General features: G+C 31.3%; 1 protein-coding gene across 1 annotated transcript in view; it reads right to left on the bottom strand.

Annotated features, from left to right (window-relative positions):
* LOC127723498 (plasminogen-like) overlaps window positions 1-25,136 on the bottom strand; it is a 74,409-nt gene extending 49,273 nt beyond the window's left edge. Inside the window, exon 1 of the mRNA XM_052230145.1 lies at window positions 25,131-25,136. The gene's annotated coding sequence lies outside the window, so the exon portion shown is untranslated. The remainder of the gene's footprint in view (window positions 1-25,130) is intronic.
* Window positions 25,137-27,923: the final 2,787 nt, after the last annotated feature.

Below are 27,923 nucleotides of genomic sequence, written 5' to 3'. Positions count from 1 at the left end.
ACCCTGTCAATAATGCTTACATTTTGAAGAAGGTACTGGATGAATTTTTTTTTAACCCACAGTCTGCACGACTCTGAGACCAAAATGGAAAATAAGAATTTAAACACATGTATTCAGGTGGAGAAAAGTATGTTGATCAGCAACATTTGTGACAGTTGAAACTTTACAGCAATTGGTCAGTGTTTCAGAAAATCATTCATCATTTTGTACAGGTCACTTTACAGTTCAAAAACTATTAAAGGACATGTAGCAGCGATTATATTTACATGTGACAAGGATAAGCATCATTTTGTACTTTGGTCATCATCTCCGTATTTGCCAAATAGAGAATATATGGTTAATTCAAGAATCTTCCACGAATATGAAAGCATTGGAAAGTTACCAGTACATTACGACAGATTTTCATATGGGGGCCAATTTTTGACATATATCAAAAAGTTACATGTTTAATAAATATAAACAGTTTGTAGATGAGCAGTACAATGGCAGCATTGAGACAGAATTGATGGAAGAAGTTGACATGTATGAAGACTTGACAAGTATTGACATTATTACTGATGCCCGCCATGGCTGGTGAAAAAAAAAAACGCTAAGGATACAAGTTTTGTAGCCATAGGTGAGAAAATGCACAAGGTTCTGAAATGGGAACATGTTACCAAAGCAGAAGACTTTGTATCACAGAGACACGAGAAACTTGGAACTCAAAGAATATACCAGTACTTAGATGATAATGATGTAAAAGTGGGTATTCATTCGCATGGCAGGAACATGAGTATAAATAAGTTTGTACTTGATTCTGATGTAGTAAACCAGAATGATTCTTAGCATGGAATAAAAGCAGTGAAAAGTGCCATGAATAAAGTATCCTCTGGACCAAAATATTTACTAGATAAAACATGGTCTGACCAGCTTGAGGACAAGGTAGAATCAGTAGCCACCCACTTTCATTGGGCAATTCGTTATTGAGAACAAAATCCTAAAGAGCTGCAGGACCTATTGCAAAATGTTGTGGAACATTTCAAAAGCAACCATGCTAAATTTCAACCAGACACAAGATGCAAAAGAGTTTTAAATTATGAACCCAAAAGGATAGTCCTCACCAAACCTATAGCAGAAAAACTACTTCTAGGTGTGATCCATAAATCTGTAATTTTCAAAAGTCCAGATCATTTTGTTCTTGCACGTGATACATCATATGTAGAAAGCTTTAACAATACAATGAACATGTTTCAGGACAAGATAATTGTGTTTAGTAATGCAAATTATCACACACGAGCCTGTTTAGCAGTCTGTCACTGGTTATTGTTTACATTATCATCATCAGCTGTTTAATCCATTTCTTATCTATCTTAGGACCGCCCATATCCAAATAGGCTTAATTGCTGAAGGGGTGAAAAATGTTCTAAGTCATCCCCGGTCTTTAACAAATGAGAGTACACACAAGGTCAAAGGTAAATATGCAGCTTCCCATAATAGGTGTAATACCACCATTAATTTTTCCCTATGAGTCTTTGTTAAATTTGCACTTTTCAAAAAAATGTGCATGTTGTGCAGAACTTATCTTTGTTTCAAATAAAGAAATACTTGGCATGAGTAAAGTGTTATCCTTTCCAGTACTATAGTCAAAATTTCACATAATGTTTAATTGCATATAAGAAAATAACCATCACTGGAAGTTAACCAATCAAATTTTCACCCTTTTTCTTTCGGTGTACAAGCTTTAGTAACCATGGTACATGTAACCACAAGTTTCCAAAATATTCTATAGAAACACCAAATAAAAAAATATGATGGTTTGAAACACCCAAGATATATGTCTATGACACAGAATTTTTTTATTACAATGAAATGTAGGATTAATTTCCTACAACTGTCAAATTCAAGGGACTATTTTTGTTTACCCTTTTTCGTATGCAAACATATGTGACGTACTATGATTTGGTGGTATTACACCTTTGTTAAGATTCATTTATGTTGTCATATACTGGTGAGCTTGATTCACCAAGGTCACTTGTCTGGGTTGATGCATTTGTTGTGTTCCTATTTCTTGTATTGTTAACGTCTTCATATATTGTCTTTGAGCAGATCACCTGATCAGTATCTACGTAAACATGCTTATTTGACTCTGTGAATATTCCCTTTGATCTGTAAGCAAAACATAAGTACAGGTAGATTATAGAAATGAAAGAACTGGTAGAATAACGAAATAAAAAGCTATTTTAAATCATTGAAATTGATTGTCTTTCTTTCTTTATCCTAAGATGTATCTATTTCATGTATTCAATCTAGGATAGCATTACACTAAATATCTTTAACTGTATAGAATCTGCAGTACAATGTATAACTTTATCTTTTTTTCTTTATAAAGTCCGTGATGAAAGTCCTAAAAAGTATTAAAACTAGATTTTAAAGCTGTCGAAGTTATATGTTGTTTTTGTTTTTTACTATCTACTACACCTTTATGTTGGATTCTTTGTTAGATTAGTTTGTATGATTTTTTGAAATTTTTTATCAGTTGTGTTGTTTGTCTGGCAGGCGGAAACCCAGTTGAAATTAAATAAAAGAAATACAACTCCATGTTAGAGAAGGTAAAAAAAGTGAAGCTGGTAAATTTGAATTGTTTACATCTGTTTAATGAATGTGCCTAATTAAGTATTTAACGCATCTTATGTATGTGTTTTAACATAAATTATTGAATAGAGCTTCGAGATACTTGTAAACTTTTAAGTTATAGACGAATTTTCACAAAACAATCAATTGTGGCAGGTGCAAATTCACGTGGATCTTTTTTGTGTATAAGCATAAATTCCGTCGAAAGAAAATCCAAAGAAAGATAATAGATTTATCTTTTTAAAGCATCAATTTGCATCTCTGCCCCCGATGATAGTTTTTTTTGGGAACAAATCCCCAAAATAGGCAATAATGTCATCGAAAAGAGAAAGTCGAGTACATCTTTTTAGGTTCATGCGTGTTTGAGTTGACTATTCTGTCTTGAAAACGTATAAAAGAAATCTATTTAATACATCATCTCGCTTCAGATTCTATTGTTTTTATATATTTAGGCTGTAGGTTGATACAATAACATTAACCATTTACAGTACTAAAAGATGAAATATGTGGGTCAAGTGAAATACCTTTCATATGAGTCATAGCAACAGAGTAGGTGTTTTCGAATAACAATTTGTTTTTTTTACTAAAAGACAAAATTTTCTGGTAGATCTTAAAAATGCATAACTTAAAAAAAAAAATCATTTTTGTGTGTGTGTTATTTAGGGTTATTAGTATTCAACCTCTGACATTTTTTAGTCTGCCCTTCCACGAAATATCTAAGTATTTAGAATTTTTTTAAATATTTTTGAACTTTCGAAAACCGACAATAGTTTGAAGTTGACTTAATACATAGAAGTACACTAAATGATGCTTAATAGCTAGGAGATACATTTGTCTTTTAAAATACAACTGGCATATAAGGATCGTAATGATATTATGTGGATAAATTTATCGGTTTGCAAGAGCTTAATTGACAGCGCGTCGTCACTACAATGGCTTCCATTTTTACGATTATAATAATTTGGTGGCGTAATGGGAAGATAATTTTGACGAAGTAGAATCCTGACTATCTGGGATGAAAGTTTAACTATTTTTTACCAATTATTGTCACATTAACCCAATTTGTCAATATCAAAGAACTATAAACAACTGCCATACAAGTGAGGGTTTAATTAGCTATAACACCAGGTGTTACCCACCATTTTTTTTTCGTAAAATGCATGTATTAAGTCAGAAATATAGCATTTGGTTTTCATTTGTTTTGTTGATTAATAGTATTTGATTATGTCAGTTTTTGAATTTGCCTTGGAGTTCGGTAATTTTGATTTACATTCCCACAGCGGGATTCTTAAAGAGATGACAGGAGCATCTATATATGATAACACCGTTGGACAGATCTCAACCTTCAATCTGATCGAACACATTCTCCATATTCAGATCTGACTTGAACTTTGTGCGCTTGTCTTTCACTATGAATACCAAAATAACTCGAGATGTGTATGTATTCATACATGATTGAATATGAGTGCGAGTCAAATGTTCTCGTGTTTTCTCGAAAAATATCAATTGGGCTCAATATGAATCAGTTCTTTAAATATCTTTGAGATGTCGTAATAAGACACATATCTAAATATTTGACAAACCTTGCAAAATACATCCCAATTGAATTACACTTACCCTTTAAAGTTAGTACTGAAAATCTATATTAAGTTCTTTTGAGCATTTAGCTTAACTTAGAAAGCTTTCAATTTACCGATTAAAGGTGACCCATCTTTTTTTTTTTTCTCTTTTCCACAAATAGCATTTGAATAAAACTCCATCTTTATAATCTGAATTTTTAGTTAGGTGTTAATTTTGTTTTTCAACAAATTGTTACTGACCTTTTTTTACAAGCAATCAGCACAGATACTACAGCGATCATAGAACATGCACATAGCATTCCACCGATTACTGCACCTGATTGGTTTTGAAAATATGTAAAAAGAACTATATATGATGGAAAAATATGAAATACAAATGAAAGTATCGACGTGTATATTAACAATATTGAAAATACGAACGTAAACTGGCACTTTTTATTTATTGGGTATAAACAGATTCTTATACTAATTATTTAAAAATAATATGCTTATTTTGTTTTTAAAAAATCAACATATTTATAATTTAGTGTACAAGAGAAAACTATTTGTTTTAGAAAATGGACGTAAATCAGGAGGCAAAAATTATCACACAATAGGACAAAAGTTCAGCTACACACGGCTACATAATATAATGTATGCAAAAGAAATTAAATTATTTCATGTTGAAATTTATACTTTCGCACATCAACAGTTTTATAGAAATACCTTACCAATCATACCAGTAAATGCAATATGCAAGTGGGATATTCATCCACACACAGGTAAAATTGTTCGACTCATGAATAAGAACATACCAAGTTTTGTAAATGATATAATTTAGTTTGCAATTATATTTTGGAACACAGAGTTTTGCAATTGCATCTATACTACTAAAATAACGAGGTCCGATTTGTTAGCCGTCATGATGTAAAAAAGTCGAATTATAGAATTTAATTTTATAAACATAACTAATATAGGACAATGGTGTTGATTGAAAATTACACCATTCTATGCCCTTTTGTTTACCACATGATTAATATTGCCATAATTATCAAATTCCGGGTCGAATCCGATACCAATAGTACCTGTTACATGTACCTGTTACATAATCTGTACGTTCCGCCTCTGTCAGGCGCACCACCAAACAATGTATTTGGGATTTGCTATATACACGGGTCATAATCACACCTACACCTGAACTTCCTCATTATACTGGGATTGACACTACTAAATTCAATCATTGACCAAAAATATATCTACAAGTAGTTTCCGGTTGTAGTCAGAAAAAAGACGGGTTCATACAGAAATATTTGAAAGCAGAGAAAACTGTGCACCTTATAATCAGCATGACATTCAAATGACAATACTAATACTAAAAAAACATTCTGAAAATAAGTAATGTCGCGGGTGTGCTCTGGTATTATATAATGTCACATTTTTTTTGAAAAATATGATACTCATTTCGCAAAAGGATTAACCTTTTTAGTCATACATGTTTCCTAACAACGTCAACTTAGCGCGATTTATTTCAATCTTCAGTTTGATTTGTGCTGTTTAAAATATACTTTTTATTGGCATTTCATTTACATTATGCATAAGAGTTATGGCATTATGGAGTAAATGGTCAATACTATTTTCACATAATTGTACATAACTGTCAATATTATTTCATTGTACATTACAGTGCAACAAATTCAGAATTGATAGAACAAACCAGTGAAATAAAAGCATTTGTTAATACATATCAGCAACAAAAGTTGTAACATCTTTAGCATAAATTAACTTATAAGTATGACTGTATTTCTAGTCGTTAGTTGACCCCTCCCCCCCCCCCCCCCCCCAAACAAAATCAAAAAGCCAAAAACACAAAAACACAAACAAACAAAAAACATATCCCATTTCTTTATTTGTATGCTAATCGTAACAAACAAGTTATTTCGTGATTTGATTAGAACCCTTCGAACCTCAATATTCTCACGGCACAGCTAACACGATACATACCCCTTCAAAAAACCATTTCCTGCAGTCAATCTTTACAAACCGTTTTCGTATAACCAATCGTATCACCCAATATCAAGATAAAGAAACAACAAAGTTAACTGCTTGGTCATTTAAGGAAAGAAATAAGATTAAAAGAAATTAAATATTTAAAAATATTCAAAAAATAAATTTGATAAGCTGGTCCAAACTTCTGAAGTAGAGAAAAAAAAGAAATAAGCAGTACCGTTCGTGCTGAGAAACAATCCAGCTTATATACAGTAGCTAGTTTGTTAAACTCACCCTAATTTTTGGAGTTATTTTCTTTTTTGTAAGGATATCTTCGGTCATTTGCATGTTCACTACCACCAGTAACTCTTGGTTTTTCACTAGTATACATGCATATTGTGTATGAAATACTTTCTACAATGTAGCAATGAACATGACTGTTTATGCTTTACAGTATGTTTGAATAACTGGAAACAGTAACCGTTCTTTATAATTTTTTCTAAATTGGGTATCAATTCTACATAATTGTAATAATATATATATTGTGGGCATTCATTTTGTTATTGAAGGAACGATAATTCCTTAATTTCCCATGTTTATTGCTCTATTGTTGTCATACCGGTATGCTTCTATCCTCTCACCATTTTAATTGCTATATTTTTATTATTTCATTCACAATGATATATTCTATTTTTATCAATAGTACGTCAAAATGGAAAGTTAAGTAATCAAGGTCATATTTCATCCTTGTTTAGGTTAGTTCGGTAAGGTTCTATACATTGTATGTTTATGGTCTGTTATATGTACGGCAAATGTTTTAGAATAAATGAATAATCAGCATTGATAAAAATTTACCTTTTGGTTGACACTTATTTGATAGATTATTCGAGAAGTGTCAGTTCCCAGTTTTAGCAACATCTACAAAAGCTATTTGTAAGTAATTTTGTTGCATCTGCATCTGCAAAAACACAAACTTAACAATTTTTGTTCTGTTATTTAATTGTTGTATGTGTTTTCGTTTCATATGTTCCTTTTATAGATTGAAAAAGTCCATTTCACATTGGCATTTTATGATGAAAGCAAATAAGCCGAAAATGAAATGAATATAGTTGTTCGTTTTGCGATAATTATTTTTTGAGAGTTGAACTGCTGTTTTAACATCTTTTCAAATCAATGAGTTTCTTTCTTATATTTAGGTCCTTTTAGGTCATAAAGCTCTTAAACGGTTTCGGTATACAGTCTTAGCATCAATTATCAAATATTTGACTGTGTTCCTAATGAATGTTATCTACTAAAGCGCTTCGGACGCATGAAATTTATAAAATGTTGTTTTCATTTGTTACGATGTGACATGTAGCAAATATTTTCTGTTCCATATAAATAACTTATTGCAATGGAGTCGGTCATATTTTTGCCCTGCTCATAATGTCGTAACATATCAACCACAACATATAAAAGAGTGAAACAATTATATTACATCGGATTAAGTAAAAAGGTTTGTTTCATACCTGGACTTGAAATTGATACAGGTGTACTCAATTTTATATGATTCTTTTCACGTTACTACGATTTACATTATACCTTTTATATAACCTTCGTTAACAAATTGCGATCCAAACACAAAAACTGATACCCTTGGGTTTTGAGACGAAGGACTGATATCAAATGTATTTGAGTTTTGCAGTTATCAACATGAACAGACTCACGCTATATATATGTATCTTAACTCAGTAGAGAGATATCGTCATGCTATAAGAGCGTGTGATACTAGATTAATAATCTATCTGCTAGGATAAAATGTGTCCTATCGCCATATTGAGATATTTTGGATAAATTGGTATTGCCATTGCGGCTACTGTATACCCACTTAATGTTAGTTACCCATGGGTTGCACTGTCCATTTTTTTCTTCATAATATTGGTTTGTATATCCCAAATAAGTTGATAAGATTTGAACAAAGTTACCCTATTGTAGTCTCTCATTTGATTTCCTCCGAAACTGAATTAGCACCAGTATTTTTTTTTTGTTTAAGTTCTAGTAACTGTTGTAATACGTCTTTTTGCTGTTTGTTTTCCAGTATTATTTTATTGTGGTTGTTTCAAATGTAGAAAAATCGAGAGTGGGTTTTTTTTGCTTAAGTTTGGTTTTAGCCGCGTGAATGTTTTTTGTTTTGTCATATACGTATACACCACGTATTTTTTAATGTCATACTATTTTATCGAATATGACACAGCAGAATCAACAGAATCGCTGTACGTTCAAAAGGGAAGGAGGGACGCAAGAACCCACTTACGGCAGATATATAAAATATAACTATAGTCTACGTTAGATCAAATTTATAAAACATATTTTTCAAAACCAGAGTCATCAAACGTCACATTGAGAAAAAAATAAACAAGTTGTGTGAGGTTTTTTTTTTTTCCCAAAATCCATTGCGTTATTGAGTGTCGTTTTTGTGCTTTGTCACTAGCTTTTTGGAATAAGCAGTGTAAGCTTAAACCGAAAAAAAATGTGAATCAATAAATATACACATATAAAAGATACTTACCAGTTGTGCTATCACTTGTAAGTTTATCCATTTTTGTTGGAGACGATAGGCTAACTTCTGTGTTCATGTCTGTATAATTGGATTGATTTTCTGTAAAAAAAAATACAAATTAGTTGGTTTTTTTTGTTTTTTTGTAACCAGGTTGCATAAAATAAAGATATCAAGGAACAAAAAACATCATATTTTGAAGAAAAGCAGACCAATACAAATAGAACAATTATGACGAAAAAAAACCAAAAAAAAACCCAATCCATATAAAGTAAAAGTGAAAGGTTTAAGCTTACAAGGAAGCAAGTGGTTTCAAATAAAAAAAGTCGAAGATAAGACCTCGAAAATTTTTTGAAGCCACTATGTTCATAGTAAATCGTTGATCCGTTTCGAAATATCTTTATAAAGAATGATTATGGTTGTGTTTTACTTGGCAGGTCGACTCGTTTCCTTTATTGTGACAACATCGAATACGACTTACATCCAAATATTGCTTTTCTGGAGTTGAACTACCAATGCCATACATAGAACAAGAACTGTGTACCTCTCCGCGACCATACATTAACCCATCTGTTTTGTTTAAAAGTGGTTAAAGTTACTCTGTGGTATTGTTTGATGAGCTAATGTTGTATTATTCCAGTTGCTTCAACTCGTCCGATAAAACGTTTTTGTAAACTTGTCCTGAAAACCATGTTAAACTTTTAGATTTAAGCTTTAACATTCGGATCAGTGTAATTACAAAACCAAACGTGTTAAATCATGATATAAGTTCAAAGCTCAAGATCACATATTTTATCCTTATCACAGTAGATAAATACAAGTTGAATTTCCGAATCTAAAACAATGAAATAAACGGTTAAATGTATCGACTATCTTAGCATCTTTAGAGAAAATCAATACATGAATGATTACAGATGTATTCATACTTACCGTTCCTACAAACAAACAAATCTAACACTTCGTTGCATTTCGTTTTCATTATATTCACTTTCCATTGACCATCATATTGCACCAATTGACCTGCTAAACATTGGAGTGGCCGATCGATCCCGCCTTTCGCTTGGAAAATATATCATTTTAATCACAGCAAAATTAATGCAAAAGAACTGACAAAATAATAACGCCATAGAGAAATATTTATGTTGCGTTGAAAACATCTGCAGTTAACTGTAAAACAATGACAGAAATTTAGAGCATGATTAAGGTATGTAGTCCCGTATCACTTAACTATATAGAAATTCCAAATCAAACTTGATCTTTGTTTCAATGTCATGTGCGAACGATGATGATTTGAAATATAAGAAATATAGATGAATGTTACTTTGAAATAGATCATTGAGAGACTGTGACAATGATCTTATGAGAGGCAAATACACAGGCCACTCTGTTGTGTTATTTATGTGTTTGGATTACAATATGCAATATGCTTCTTGTAAATGAAGATTGTATATAACGCTGATGAATTTTCGTAATTGATTTAATTCAAGTCTGAACTCTTTCCATTATAACACTAATGTATTTCAATTAATGTTTAAATCTTAAGCAGCACTTAACGCTTGGTTTAAGACTTGACAATCTGTAAAGCTGATGTTCAAAAGAGGGACGAAAGATACCAGAGGGACAGTCAAACTCAAAGACAATATTGGACGATTTCCACAAAATGGATAGTCAAATTCATTTGTTGAATACAAACTAACAATGTGCATAAATCAGACCATTGGTTTTCTCCTCTGAATTGTTATACATGTGTCATTTCAGGGCCTTTTATAGCTGACTTTCCGGTATAGGCCTTGCTCATTGTGGAAGACCGCACGGTGATCTATAGTTGTAATCTTATATGTCATTTGGTTTCTAGCCGAGAGTTATCTTACTGGCAAATACTACATTTATTTATTTTAATACCAAAGACATGGCAAAAAAAAAAACGAAAAACCACAAAAGACGAACAATAGTCCACAAACCTGCGCACACGAACCCCACCAAAAACCAAACCAGAGGTAATCACAGGTGCTCCAGGAGGATAAGCAAAGCATGCGCCATACCTAATATATGTCGTGTTGTTCATTGAAGTACACAAAAAGTTTTAAGTCTTATTTGGAAGGTCATAAACGAGGAAAGGAGAACAAAATTGTTTTAATGACAATTGAAACAAACCCATAACGGTAAATGAACTCGTAGTAGCGACTATAGACATTTCAAATGCATGACGGCAATTTTACCTCTTGGTACTTTGTGTTTGATAGTGTCTATATAAGCAGCAACTTCTTATCAGTGAAATCATGATACAGCTCTTGGATGGTGTAAACTTCCCAAAAAAACGTGTATGGTGTAATGGTGTATGGCATATGGTGCAATGGTAGAAGGTGTATGGTGTATGGTGTATGGTGTATGGTGTAAGGGGAATGGTGTTATGGTGTAACGTGCGATCGGGAATGGTGTGAATGAATGGTGTACGACATTTAAAACTATGCAAAATATTGATAAGAACTGATTTTTAATTTTATACATTAATTTACAATATTGTAATCAAAATTCGTTTTTTAAAATAAATAAATAATTTTGTAGTCGCACGCTTTCTTTGAAATTAAATTGCATTGTTATGGTGTAATGTGTAAGGTGTATGGTGCAAAAGTGTAACGTGTATGGTTTAATGGCACAGGGTGTATGGTGTAATGGGGTATGGTGAATAGTGTAATAGTGTATGATGTTAGTGGGAAGTTTACACCGTCCAAAGACTGTAGGAAATGCATGCTATGATGTATGGTATAAACAGGGACAATTATGCTCCATAGAAATGGAAAATCATAATTGGGAAGCTGAAATCATCTCTTATGTCGTAGAGTTTTTTTTTTATCAACCTACCTCCATCTGCACTAAATAAATGTAAGTAATTTGAAACCTAAGAGCATCTTTTTTAGTATTGTTATAAATTTTAAAACATCATTGAGGAAATAAAATGATTGCTGTTTCTTTGCATTGACATGCTAAATATAACGCTTTACTTTGATGTCCAAAATTTGATTATTTGAATTAATCAAAACGCAAATAAATATTGGCATTTTCATAGTGTTTTGGGGAAAATTTAGTTTTTGGAAAGGTCGTAAAAACATTTAATTCAAGAAAACTGTTTGTGAAATGAAGTATCAAACCTACATATTTTAAGGAATGAAATGCTTTTACATGTATGATGTAGAAGATTCCCCAACACAAATTTTTAAAGGGTTCGGAAAATTTTTTTGCAAAATTCGTATCCCTTACCCAATCCCCTTTCATCCAGATGCAGCCAACCATAATTTTAAGTGTGTCGTAAGTGCGTTCTTTTAATGAACACACCTGTATATACTGTAAATTCAGAAATTATTGCGTGCATTTATTATTGCGATTTTGTCATTTTAGACTAAAATGCAATTTTAATTTTTGCGATATTGAGAAAAATCCTGTTTAACTCATATAGAAAATTTCAAAATGCGAGTTTTAATTATTGCGATTATAACCCGGTCGCATTTTTCGCAATAATAAAAACATCGCAATAATTTCTGAATTTACAGTATGCATTTGCACGTTAAGCAAACAGTATATATATATAATAATAATACAATTAATATATATATATATATATATATATATATACATAATTACTTTAAATATCAGCAAGCGCAAGCACATTTTTGTTTTATTCTTGCCGGGATTCGAACTCATGCTATGGTATATCATTATCTATATATATATTGTTATCATGACAAAAACATATGCACGTTAATCTTTCAAAGTATTTTGAAAATCTTAATACAATTAATATACGGATGTACACAATATTACCATATTATCAGTGTATCAATGTATTCTCTAAAATTAACATTAAATTGTCAGCGGTATTTCTTTGAATATTTTAAAGATGGCAATTTGTTGTAAATAATTTATGTTCAATGGTTCAAAAAGAGTTGTGATCGGACGAAAAATCAAACATAAAGGAAAATACACTGTAAACGAGTATGTATAGGAACACCATTAAAGAACAGTTGAAGGGTTCGGCGGATTCGAATAAATACGTAAGCCCGATGTATTGAATGTTATCAGTCAGGGGCGTTAATTTAAAAAGTTGTCATTTTAGTTGCTTACACAGGCAATTTTTCTCTTTAAAATTTATTAAATATTACTAGATAGAGTTATTTCAAATCTCATTAGAAGCATGGACTAAATGTAGTTTTAATGAGATTTATCATCGTTTTATCACATATAATTCATTAAGTTTTAGAGGATTAAAAAGATGCAAGGATACTCTAAATATAATGACAAAAATATTACTTGTTTAAGTTATTCTTTACATTAACATTGTGTCCGCTGTTAAAATCCAGATACAAAAAAAAAAACAACGTTGTGGAATGCATTTGTAAGCTAAAACAAGGTTTCACTTACAAAGGAGAGCTGATTTATATCAAAGTATGTATAAACAATACTGAAAGACATAGTTTCTTTTTTTCTTTAATCTGGTCATTTCAAAATATACTTTCTCATGTCGACTGAAGGTAATGAAGCTTAGTTGTTCTGAGGTTTATAATGGTTTGTTATCTCAAAATGGCATTATAGTGTCAGACGACTCTTAACTGTTCTATTGTACTATGCGACATGGACTTCATCTATCAAGCGAAACGTGAAGATACTGATTTTCTTCTTTTTATTGCTCATAAGAAGTTCCTGGAGTCTATGTTATATGATAAAGAAACGAGTCGTTAAGAAATGATATATATATATATGTGTGTTAGTGTCAAATAATTAACATAAATCCACAAAAATTGCATTTTAGGGATATGAACTACTAGTAATTGTGATGCTTGTTTGTTTTTCTTTGTCTCATTACATGTTTAATGGGCTCATTGTATTCAGAAAATTAAAAAAATCTATGCAAAACATGCAAAAGTAAAAGAGTAGTTAAAAGGTACGAATAAAATAGCTGAGCTGTATTTAGTCTGAAGTGTAAATGTGACATATTCAACATGTTATATTTGAAGAACTACGATGAAATAACTTTTTATGATAAAACCGCCTTAAAAAAAAAAGTTATAAACACGACAGAAACAGTGATAATGCATTTAGAATAAGTCTGTACTTAAGTGTGCTCTCAGTTTGTGCAACATATTCTTTGGATGCAGTTCAAATTTATAAAATTGTCATGATTTCAAAACAAAAAACCACCATTGTTTGCTGTATATTTATCTAATGAAAACAAATATTTAAAAAAGGTGATTGTCAATAAAGACTAGTACTTCATCATTGTTATACATAATCAAACAAATGCAATTTTAAAAAGAGTGGTCCATGTACTCGTTTTTCTTTTACACATTTGTTAAAATCAGTCGTAAAATGATTTGTTTGCCGATATGTCACAGTTTGACGTCGCGAAAAATACCATTTTACGTTAGCAACTTCATTACCTCCCCAGTAGCTGTTTTGAATGTCCTTAATTTACTACAATTTAATAGCATGAACAGTAATGAATTAACCGTAGTGGATTAGTCTGAAAATTGACTAAGACTGAAATGACTTAATGATTTATTTTTCAGTCTTTCAAGAGCTGTTCAAATCAAAATCACCGACGTTGGTTTATTTGTGTAGTGTGTTACTGATTGATTTTGTTGACACTTTTCTAAAATAGAGGCGAGAGATACCAAAGGAACATCAAAACCCATTAGTCGAAAATATACTGACAACTCCATTGCAAAAAATGAAAAAAAGACCACAAGACAAACACCAGTAAACACAAAACCCAACATAGAAAACCAAAGCTTTAGCAATACGATCTGAACCAAATACAAATATATATATATATATATATATCAGGTGCTCCGGAAGAATACGCAGATACTGCTCCACATGTGCCAACCGTCATGTTTTTTAAGTAAACTCAATCCGGGCATAAGTCTTAGAAGATGAAAAGAGGACAAAAGGAACATATCCACCGTGATCTATGAAGCATAAATTCCAAAACGGTCAACCAATTCGCGATGGCATTCTCAAAACGTCTGAAGGGAGCTTCTTTTTAGCAGCAACCTTCTATTAACGATATCATAATAGGAAAGACAAGGATTATTGTATCAAATGGCGGATTAATATTCGATAATGATGCAATGCTGGAATGCTGCTACATAGGAATGGAAAGATAACAATTGAGCAGCTGAAATTAATTTCTTTTTTAGTACAGTTGTATTTTCAAACGACCCTCATTGTCAATTTCTTGATTTTAAACCTTTCCGGGGAACTGTTCACCAGACGTAATATTCTAAATTTAAGCCTGAGAAATCACACAAACTGTCTATTGTGAATAGTTTGCAAAATAATAAACTCAAAAGCAACCGTTGTATTCTCTTTAAAAACAGGCATATATTTGTCATTTCGGGGCCTTTTATAGCTGACTCTGCGGTATTGGCTTTGCTCATTGTTTAAGGCCGTACAGTGACCTATAGCTGTTTAATTTTGTGTCAGTCGGTCTCTGGTGAAGATTTGTCTCAATGACAATCATACCACATCTTCTTTTTTTTTTAGAATGAATTATATGACATTAGTTACTTTAAAGATTCAAAGGCTTTTCAAAGTGACGTTTTAGTGGAAACTAAATCGTAAAGTTTCCGAAGGAACACTGACGTGTTTCTATTTTAAAATTCATGAAAACAAATTATGAATTTAAGATTTATGAATAGACACCACATCTTCCCGCTAAACTGCTGTCTCTTAATGTACAATTTTTCGGCTTTTAAGTTGTTATATCCACCTTTGCAATTCAAAGTAGTACAATGTCCACCTTTATGGTTCGCTACATGTCCTTGATAGACTGAAAAATATTTGTATTAATAATAAAAATAATTATAAAACTAAAAAAATGTCATAAACAGTCAACAACGTGTACTTGTGATTTCTAGTATGATTGTATTTTTTTATGCATATCATTTCTTCTTTTCTTCTATCTTTGTTGATTTGTTGCCTTGTCATTGACATATACCATTTTTGCCAGTAAATCACTTTGTATAACTAAATACAAAAATGGGTACATTCCTAAAGACTTTGGGAGGAGTTAAAAACGCGAGAGCGATTCAAGATTAAACAATTTATCTCAATGTAAAAATAATATACCATCAAGGCTTCAAATGCGCATAGTATAATAGCGTGTCTGTGTATTTAAACGTGCATCTCTAGCATATTGACACTTTCATTACGCTGACAAAATAGGTAATGTTCAAACCTAACGTTCTTCCATATGTATTTACTTCGTGGAACACTTGTGTACAAAAAAATATATCTGTGATTTAGCTTTTTCCTCAGACTCATACAAACAATCCAGAGGTTTCCACTGTATAAGGGACTGGTCTTTATAGTAAGAACATAGGCTCAATACCTGTTCATCAATGTAATCATGTATGCCCTTGGATTCGAAGATGATAAAAGCGAGGCGAAAGATACCAAAGGGAAATTCAAAGTCGAAAATAATCTGTGGTTGATCTCATGTGCTCCGGAAGCATAAAGTATTATTAAAAAGCAACAGTATTATAAATATAAATGTGCAAACTGGATGAATTATGAATAATTTAATAATACAAGTACTCAAAGCAAAAGTTACTAAATGTTACAAACCTTAATAAAAGAAATACGAAGTTGAATGTGCTATGCTCTCACAGGCTTGCATATTAGTATTGGTTAGCGGTATAGTTCCAGATCATAAACAGCTTTGTGTTGTCAACTTCATTTGAACGAATTTGATAGATTAGAAAAAAATAATACATTTAAACTAATCTTAATTCCGAAAAAAATCAATGTCCAAACTCCCATTGAATGATATATGACAACGCTGAAATCAACACAAAAATCACCAAAATAGTATTTAATTACAAATTATAAAGGTTTCTGCTTTATTTTTAATCTTATCTAGAGATTCTCGTGTTGCTGTTTACATGAATTATTATCTTTTTGATGCCATAAAATTGTTTTATGTAGCCATTGTTTATAACTTTTTCGTTTTTCATTGTGAAGTCCATATGTAGTCTTTTTCCTATTCACCTCTGGTTATTTTTTTTTTTCATTTTCCATTGAAAATTGTCAGTATTTTGAGCAGACAAATATAACTGCATTGGTATAATGGAATACATTTATCAAATCGGGAGTAACAATAACGGTCCTTTTGTTGTTTAGACTTGAACAATGCATAGTATGATCAATTGAAAATAATATAGTAATTGCAGATGAAGATAATGAGATTTTTATTTATTTAAACTTTCATAAACGAGAAGCGAAAGCTACCAAAAGAACATTCAAACGTTTTGATCGAAAATAAACAGACACCACAATGGCAATAAAAGTGACAAAGATCAAAAGACAAACAACAAATACAAAACACAACATTCAAAACTAGAATGAGCAACACGAACCCCACAAAACCGAGGTTAATCACAAGTACTCCTGAATGATAACCAGATTCGCATCCACATGTTGCACCCGTTGTCTTGTATAGCAGTCAACTAGTTCGTGAGGGTGTCCGTTAACTTGTCAAAGCGATGATTTCAACTTTATTCCTTTGAACTCTTGTTTTGATAGCTTACTTGAGATTAGCAACCCTCTATCAAGGAAATCATGATACAAAACGCAAAAACTTGAGTATCGTTTTAACTTGGAGATATACATTTGTCATGAAATAAACTTTTGTCTTGTCATTGACATATACCAGTTTTGCCAGTAAATCACTTTGTATAACTAAATACAAAAATAGGTTCATTCCTAAAGAATTTGGGAGGAGTTAAAAACGCGAGAGCCATTGGAGATTAAACAATTAATCACAATGTAAAAAGAATTTACCATCAAGTCTTCAAATGCCCATACGGGGTTAATAACAGGTGCTCCTGAATGATAACCAGATTCGCATCCACATGTGGCACCCGTTGTATTGCATAGCAGTCAACTAGTTTGTGATGGTGTCCGTTAACTTGTCAAAGCGATGATTTCAACTTCATTCCTTTGAACTCTTGTTTTGATAGCTTACTTGAGATTAGCAACCCTCTATCAAAGAAATCATGATACAAAACGCAAAAACTTGAGTATCGTTTTAACTTGGAGATATACATTTGTCATGAACTAAACTTTTGTCTTGTCATTGACATATACCATTTTTGCCAGTAAATCACTTTGTATAACTAAATACAAAAATAGGTTCATTCCTAAAGAATTTGGGAGGAGTTAAAAACGCGAGAGCGATTCAAGATTAAACAACTTATCAAAATGTGAAAATAATTTACCATCAAGTCTTCAAATGCGCATAGTATAATAGCGTATCTGTGTATTTAAACGTGCATCTCTAGCATATTGACACTTTCATTACGCTGAAAAAATAGGTAATGTTCAAACCTAACGTTCTTCCATATGTATTTACTTCGTAGAACACTTGTGTACAAAAAAATATATCTGTGATTTAGCTTTTTCCTCAGACTCATACAAAAAATCGAGAGGTTTCCACCGTATTAGGGAATGGGCTTCATAGTTAGAACATAGGCTCAATATCAGTTCATCAATGTAATGATGTATGTCATTGGATTCGAAGATGATAAAAGAGAGGAGAAAGACACCAAAGGGACATTCAAGGTCGAAAATAAACTGCGGTTAATCTCATGTGCTCCGGAAGCATAAAGTATTATTAAAAAGCAACAGTATTACAAATATAAATGTGCAAACTGGATGAATTATGAAAGATTTAATAACACAAGTACTAATAGCAAAAGTTATTAAATGTTACAAACCTTGATAAAAGAAATACGAAGTTGAATGTGTTTTGCTCTCACAGGCTTGCATACTAGTATTGGTTAGCGGTATAGTTCCAGAACATAAACAGCGTTGTGTTGTCAACTTCATTTGAACGAATTTGATAGATTAGAAAAAAATAATACATTTAAATAATCTTAATTCCGACAAAAATCTATGTCGAAACTCCCATTGAATAATATATGACGACGCTTAAATCAACACAAAAATCAACAAAAGAGTATTTGATTACAAATTATAAAGGGTTCAGCTTTACTTTTTATCTTATCTAGAGATTCTCGTGTTGCTGTTTACATGAATTATTATCTTTTTGATGCCATAAACCTGTTTTATGTAAACATTGTTGATAATTTTTTCGTTTTTCATTGTGAAGTCCATATGTGGTCTTTTTCTATTTACCTCTTGTTATTTTTTTTTCTTTTTCCATTGAAAATTGTCGGTATTTTAAGCAGACAAATATAACTGCATTGGTATAATGAAATACATTTATCAAATCGGGAGTAACAATAACGGTCCTTTCGTTGTTTAGTCTTGAACAATGCATAGTATGATCAATTGAAAATAATATAGTAATTGCAGATGAAGATAATGAGACTTTGATCTATTTGGACTTTCATAAACGATAAGCGAAAGATACCAAAAGAACATTCAAACGTATAAGTCGAAAATAATCAGACAACACAATGGCCATAAAAAGAGACAAATATCAAAACACAACATTCAAAACTAGACTGAGTAACACGAAGCCCACAAAAACCGGGGTTGATCACAGGTGCTCCTGACTAATAACCAGATCCGCATCCACATGTGGCACCCGTTGTCTTACAAAGAAGTCAACTAGTTCGTGATGGTGTCCGTTAACTTGTCAAAGCGATGATTTCAACTTCGTACCTTTGAACGCTTTTTGTGATAGCTTACTTGAGATTAGCAACCCTCTATCAAGGAAATCATAATACAAAACGCAAAAACTTGAAGATGCTTCGGAATGAATTTAACTTTATATGAATGAAAGCTGGTACCCATGGACATTGATTGTTGAAAACAACGTCCTCCAAACATAATCCTATGTTGTCATTTAAAAATCAAGTATCATGATAATGTCAGTTCCAGAGAATGTTTTGTTTGAATCATATTGATTCAACATTTGAACAAATGCATGAAGAAATAAATTTACTTGAAATGGTTTCGTTTACTATTGCACATTTTTCCTACCTGTTAGTTCATGCATTTAACATGTTTAAAATAAGTGTTTTTGAGATGGAAAGTGCTGTTTCATTGCGAAAATTAATTATTAGTATTTGTTCTGTCTTTATTATAACAATGTTTAAATGTATATGCCTTACTATTGTGTATTATCATATTTTGCGTTATCAGTCAAATAATATAAAATGGATATTACTATTCTTTGTTGTTCTTGTCTTTTTTAGCCAACTCGGTTGAATTAAATACGAAAATAGTAGTAAAATGTGTCCCTTAACTTTGTTTCATAGTAAAGTAATTACATGCTCATAATTCTACTTGAATAATATTAGCCCAGAAAAAAATGTGTTTATTCCTTACCGTGACGTAAATTGAAAAATTGAGTTCCATCATTTAAGATGTCCACTGCTAGTATCGTCTACCTCTTTTAAAATATTTTGCTGCATTATTTACTAATTGTTTCATAAACTTACGGTTGGCACACCCGAAATCTTGGATGAGCTTAATGTGGATAGATACAAACAAGTCAGGGATACAAATCACTCTTCAATTTGAAAATACTGAATATGTATACTAGAAACTAAACAAAAAAAATTGTATGGCCCCAGTTTAATCAATGATAGGAAATCAAACCCTGACAGTGTCTAAATATAAAATCTAACAACAGTTTGCATAATTCTTATTACTTACTTTGAATCCGAAATTTGTAAACGATATAGACCAACACTTAATCTGGCATTCCGCTACACATGATACTCCTGTAAATGTTCTCAATGTATATGTGTCTGTAATGTCATAACAACCTAATGAAGAAAGTAACAAAGAATTGGAAAACAAAACTCACCAATACCTTCTAGCTTAAACTCGTGCAATGCCTAAAAATGATGATGGAACAAACACGTGCTTTTCGAGTTAATAACTACATCCACAAAACCTCCATATATAAGTACATCATTGAACATCTAATACACAGCATTAGGTTCATAAATGATACATGTAAATAAAATTACATCTGCTATTCTGAATTACTTTGGATAAAGGGTGTTATATGTGTCATAAAAAAGTATATATCAACAATGATTAACAGGTGGACTGGTATTTGTTTACCTATTGTATCTATGATTCCAAACCATAGTTTTTGTACTTCACCTTTGACAAAAACATCACATTTAAAACAAAACAAAAAAAAATGTTAAAATGATTTTAATTACCATGAAGAAGTAATTTTAGAAATATTCATATTCATCAATAATGCATCTTCATCTGTACACAGTTTAATGAAGACAGCTGCATGGTAAATGTGTATGTTTAGGTACTCTCGTCCTTTGACGCCGAAAGAAAGTATTTCAAATAGCGTGTGTGTCTTTTTTGTAATACTATCCCTTAGTCATTGTAAATTGAAGCATTAGACTACAGAAATCGTGCTAATAATTATCTATTTTCAAATCCAAAGTTTGGATAAATTAGTATCATTTATCTTTTATTCCGATACATTACTGACCTACTATTTCTATCCAGTCTGAAGTCTTGCTGTAAATAGCCTTTCCCAACAAGATCACTTTTCCGTGAAGAACATCAAATTCCTTTAAAACGTTTTCTCTAAATTTTAAACCGTCATTACCGCATTAGGCTGATGCTTTGGACCACGTTAGGGGTACATCATGAATAACACTTGTCGAAGAATGTGCTGAATTGCAAAGGTATTATCAACATACATTATTTGTCGAAATGCACACCTAGTGTAGTAAAATTAGTACCGTAAAAGTAATAAAAGTTAATGGGCCATGCATTTCAATGTATTGTCCCTCCTTGAAATCACTTTAATTTTTTACACATGTCCAATTTCTGACTGTATTTTGATATGTTTATGCCAGCTATTTACTAGATATCTTTTTCAGGACATTTTTCAACAGGATGTACAGATTTGTTTTAGAAAATGAATAATATTAGTCTTTAGATAAAGGGTGTTATATGTTTTATCTAACCTTTTCAAAAGTGATTACCCCATATTTGAGTTTACTTAAATATTTTGTTTACCTAGATGAATCGTAAATACCTTGGAATTTCTTTTTTTTTCCACCATTAAATTTGATGATGTTTATCCTTTTAATAAAAACTGTTTTTCTAAATAATAACATTTTATTTGAGAAAAAAAAATGTATGATAATTCCAGATCTACAATTTGCATGATTTTTTCAAAATTTTCCTTAGATATTCAATTACAATATATTCATTTAAACTTACCGTAAGTTAAAAGATTACCAACACATTTACATAATATATATATATACTGTAACATTTAGATGTTAAAATATGATGTAAATGCATAGGCGGATTTAAGGGAGGATGACAGTGGCCTGGCCCACCGTTATTGAGCTACAAAGATGGTAAATGCATAACCCACTCCAAACTGTTTTTAGTTTGCCCCCTTCCCCTTTTCAAAATCCTGGATCCGCATCTGAAATGGACAAAACAAGATCTAAGATCAGATCAGTTTTCAGTTTAATGGAGCTAAGCCCCCTTTCAAAAAACCTTGGATTAGCCCCTGTTAGTAGATATTTTACTTAGAACTCAAGGGCGGATTAAAGAATGGGGCGCAATCAATTGTATCTTCTTGGTAAACACAGTGCTAGCCTTCTATTCTGGAGCTCTACCTTGGTCTACTTTATAGACATTATATATTAGACATTTTTTTATTCACCAATCATGGGAACTTATATACACATCTAAACCAAAGACAGAGACAAATTATCCTTCACATCTTCTGTAAATACCAAAAGCACCACTGATTTGTTCATAGTTATAATATGATTACAGATGATTAACGACGTTTAAAAAAAATCTGACCAAATAAGTGCAATTAGCATTTTGCATTAACAATATAACAGCAAAGTCATTTGGTGATCTCAACCACAAAGACTGTTTAAATTCCATCAGAGGTATAGTTGTTATTCCGTTTCGCATTTGTTGTATGATATCGCAAGTGTTGCTTTTGTTTTCTTATATTAACCTCATAAATAAAAAGAAAAATGTTCCATCACAAAAAAAGAGAGACGGAAGATGACAAGGAACATTCAAAGTCATAAGTCAAAAATAAACTGACAAACTATTCTTAACATAATTTTCTCTATACATCGTGTACATTGAATCATCTTTGTATGGCAATTCTTGATGATCCACGTTAACAATTAGATAAGTGTATACGCATTAATAAATAAAAGTGATTGTGAATTTTGTCGTTTAATTTAGCGTATATTACACTTCAAAGCTATCATTTAAATGTCAATAACATAAATATAAAACAAAATACATGCTTGAACAAGTCCCGCAGAAATGTGTGTAATCGTGGTTAACATAGGCAACATATCGGACGTAAGTATACTTTAAACTATTTTTCCTTATTTTCAGGTATTCAATGCGTAAATTATTAGCGGTATACTTAAATCGTTCAAGATATATTTGAATAAGAAAACATTGCCGTTTTACCAGATACAACATAGACTCTTAGTGCTATCGTGGGAATATAATACGTGCTCCCTTTACGTACGTTCGTACCTTTCTTCAAAATGTAAGAACGCATTATATAAACTATCCGTCTTTTTTTTGTACAAACGTATTTGTAGAGTGTACACAAATTGAAACTGAACAACAATGCGATATATAGATCTAATTCCCCCTCTCAAAACGTCTAAATAGAGAAAATCGGGAATGTTGTATGTCATATTTTAATGTTGACCAAAAAATACATGAGATCAAATAAACCACAAAAGGAAAATACAAGAATAATGAATCGGTCGGGAAAATTGTAGATCACCTACAAATAAGAGAAAACTATAAGTTTATAAAAATCTCAAGCGTATTTAAAAGAATGTTATTTGTTAACACGTGACGTAAGCCAATAATGGCCAAAATATCTTGAGTTCACTTACTAATACTTGTAGATACCAAAACATGTAGATTAAATTCTTAAAACCTTATATCACATATTTTATACAACTTTTTTTTTCCTACTATTTTTAAAGAAAGTATACTAATTAACTGAAACCATTTTTATTACAGGTGGACAATGAACTGGTCAAATTGAAGTGGCTAGTACACACAAGTGAAATGTGTAAGCCGCATTTTAAGAGTTAAATCTTAAATTTTGTTGTTAGATATATCAATTCATCTTTTATAAATAAACGTTTCTAATATATCATTCATTGTCAAATATTATTTATAAAAATATCTATTACAGTTAACGCAAAGGTATATCAAACATACCAAATAGAAGAAAAAATGATACGACAAAAATCGGCAATAAAATTGTATTCCTTCTCATCATATCCATGACAAAAATCATATACTTCATAAATAAATAGTTTTGAAGACACGGAAGTTGAACCAAGCTGATTACAAAGTATGGGGTATTGTGTTTACCTATCAATTCAAGCAAATGATATGTGTACTGAAATATTGATTCTGTTTGACATAATAAAAGTAAAACAAAATGTGTTTGCAGCTGCGCAGAATTTCTTATTTTAATGAGACCATTAGAAGTCAAACCTATATAATGAGAATATATTGTATACGCATTTGAGGGCCTCTGAAGTTACTTCAATACCTTTTGTAAACTTCTGCATAGAATCGTCGACTAATACTTGAAATGCTATCGACGAATACTTAAATCAAAAATATTGATAGACTGAATCCATAGTATAATGTAAAATAACAAACAATACCGATTTAAAAACGATAAGTCCCTTAACAAATGACAGCATCAAAAGCTAAAACACATCAAACGAATGAAAAACTACTGTCATATTCTTGACATGGTACAAAAATAAGTAAAAAATGATGGATTTAACCGGGTTTTAAACCTCTTGTATGTCATTCACATGAAATTATATTATATTGAAAACAATGTGTGACAAAAACAAACAAACATAATAGGTAAATTGATGTAAAGTAGTCAACATTTTGTTATAATCTTTATCAATATAAATGCAAAACAACTATGGCAACAAAGAAAAACAAAATTGCCTGTAGACACTCCTTAGACAATAGCGATTTTCCAAAAACCTCTCTTTGTAGAAACTATTTTTGAGTCATATGGACCTTTTGTCTTAACTGGATAATTGTTTAATTGTAACTCAGCAAATCCTTAATTTAAGATATTTGATTTTTTACCTAATTTGAAAAGTATGAAAAACCCTTCGAACACAATGTTTGTTTTTACATGGAGAGGTTCGATAACTTCTGAAGAAAATATATTACATACTCGGAGCCTCATCAGATATGACATGACAGTTAATTTTGTCTATGTATTCCCTTGGTTGATTCGTCGAACGTTGGACTTCTCATTGTTGAATTTAACGTTTGCCTCGATATTTTTGTCAATACATTTTTTGACCAATTAGATGAAATTGTCGGTTGAGTGAGTCAGGACTAGTAGATTAAATTACTTGTTATCCTGTAAAACAAATTTTTCAGGTACTGAACCTTGAAGATGATAGTAATAAAAATTAATTGTAAAGAATTTTCAAAATTTGCAGTATTACACGATATCAGTTGTTTTCAGAATCGGCGAATCATCGGCGGAATATGCCTTATTTAAGAATAGTATTAGCATTTCTTAAAATGAACTCATTATACCTATGCTTTTGTTACATACGTTTATTTGAGTTGAAATGTAGCACTAGCAACTATCCTTGCAACTACACATTTTCTGTGTTAACATTCTTTCAGTCTGTCACAAATCAAGGAGCGCAAACATATATTTAAGTAGCTTTGATAATTTTTTGGAACTTTTATGCTGATATTAAAGCATCTGCTTCTTTTCTGCAATGGTAAAACTTTGTGTTGAATCCTAAAGTGCTAGTCTCTTTTATCTATATAACGACATCAAACAAACTTTGCAATTGTATCGATGTAGTCATTGTGTATCAGTTAACGGCAAATAAGACCCACAACCTCACATCGGTCGTCATAACTTAGTTACAGACCTTGTTTACTGCATCGTCGTGACTATTAGAAATTGTCTCAGCTCTCTTCTATAATTTAAAAAAAAAAAAACACCCCAAAATCAATAAAAAAAAACGTCATTGATGGCAAAAAAATCATTAAGGTGATTTTTGTGATTTTATTTATTTGTACATCTTATTGTGGTGATAATTTATCTTAACAAATAAAATGTTTCTTGAAAACCTAAAATATGGATAAACTAAAAACAAACCCTTCTTAAAAAATTGGACTGGCAATTGAATTTATTTCAAACGAGAATATCCGGAAGTATTGAAAATATAAACAAAGCTTATTTTTTTGGGAAAGTAAAAATAAATTTAGAACAGTGGTTAAATATGAAACTACACATGTATGATAAAAATAAAACATGTTGTTTTTTTCTTTATCAATTCCAATTTCGAAGGTATAGCGAAATGTGTATTCTTTTGTTGTACTTTGATATGTCGTTCATAAGTATAACATACAATTTTGAAGCAAAATCTTTCTTTTCAAGTCTCAATATAAGAGATTATTCACGAAAGAACAGAGTATAAGAGTATAAGGTAGGACAGAAGGGGGAGAGTGAAGAAAATAATGTTACAATGTCGGGGCCTTTTATAACCGACTGTACGTTATGGATTTTTGTCATTGTTAAATGCCGTATGTTTGCTTTTAATAACTGCTCGTATCGACTACATTAGGTAAGGTAGCTGGTGTGTCTAAATGTTCGACGATATATTATTCGTAACCGTCTGTCATAGACTTCTCGGTCAGTGTATTTTCAAATTTCAATATAAAAACTGTTGATCACGGACCTTTTTTTTCCGTAATAATACATTGAAATAACGACACTTGGGGTATTTTATTTTGTTTATATAGGGGAAACTTAAGTTTTCCTTATTTAGGAAACACTAAACAATAAAAGTAGCTAAAATTGGATAAGAGAATTGCTTTTCATTAATACTTCTGAAATATAAAAAAAAAAAAAAACAATGGGGGGTCTTTTTTATCTTAGCGTTCGTTCTGGTCATGTTGCAAAAATTCCTTTTTGTTTTTAGATAATTTATTTGCCTGGCTTATTTTCTTGAAAAACCCCAAAATTCATTGCTAGTTCAATCTTTTCAAGTTTTAGGTATGTTGTTGTTTATTGAATGATACTAGGTAAAATTATCTTAAAAACAAAAAAGTATTTTTGCAACATGACCAGAACGAACTCTACGATAAAAAAAAAACACATCCGATCGACCTTAAACTGTGGCTGAAAGATGTCTCATTTGCAATTATATCACATCTCCTTATCTTTATATTATATTAATAAAAACAATTAATTTGCATAAGATACAGGCACAATTTGTATGGCCCTATACATAAGGTAAACTCGTATAGCATTTCATAAGGAACAGTATCAATGCCAACTTCCGAAGCAAGGTTGTCAGCTATCCAAACATTCCCGAAGTCCTGAGTTTATTGCTGACTTTATGATCTTTGGTCCTTGCTTGGAAGTTGTTTCTTGGCATTACACTGGATACATTTTTTACACTTTTTTAGAACTATACCGGATGGATACATTCTCATAACATTGCACTTGGTACATTTTTATAGCATTACATCCGTACATTTAAGCTGCTAATAATATTATTGTTGTTTGACGTAAATTTTACATTGAGGTTCTGAAAAAAGAAATCACCAATTCACCAACATTCCAACTGACTCCATTTTCAGAAAACGACATCTGTAACAAACATAAACTTTTAGCTACCGCTTTACAAGCAGAACCAAATATAATGAAAGTCCCAACTATGTATTGGCTTCCGAAGTTACACAAAACACCTTACAAATATAGATTCATTTCGTTTTCAAGCCATTGTTCCACTACTAAATTGTCTACTCTTCTTACCAGTACACTTGGTACAATCAAAAACCTGATAATACATTGTTCAAATAAGGCCTTCGAAAATAGTGGAATTAATTACTTTTGGAGTGTCAAGAACTCGTTGGAAGTACTTGATAAATTACATGCATATATTGGTGATTTTGAATTCGTTCAAAGTTTTGATTTTTCTACCCTATATACCACATTGCCTCACATTCTCATTAAGAAAAAATTCACACACCGAATTAAATGGGCATTTACAAAGTCAGAATGTGAATATATATGTTCAAACTCTTTTAGGTCATTTTTTAGTAGCAATAAACAAAAAAACTATGTCAATTGGACATGCTTTGATACTATATATGCCCTTGAATTTTTACTA

The sequence above is a fragment of the Mytilus californianus genome, unplaced genomic scaffold (genome assembly GCF_021869535.1).
Source record: "Mytilus californianus isolate M0D057914Y unplaced genomic scaffold, xbMytCali1.0.p SCAF_13, whole genome shotgun sequence".
Taxonomy (NCBI): domain Eukaryota; kingdom Metazoa; phylum Mollusca; class Bivalvia; order Mytilida; family Mytilidae; genus Mytilus; species Mytilus californianus.
This window is presented reverse-complemented; position numbering and strand designations above follow the sequence as displayed.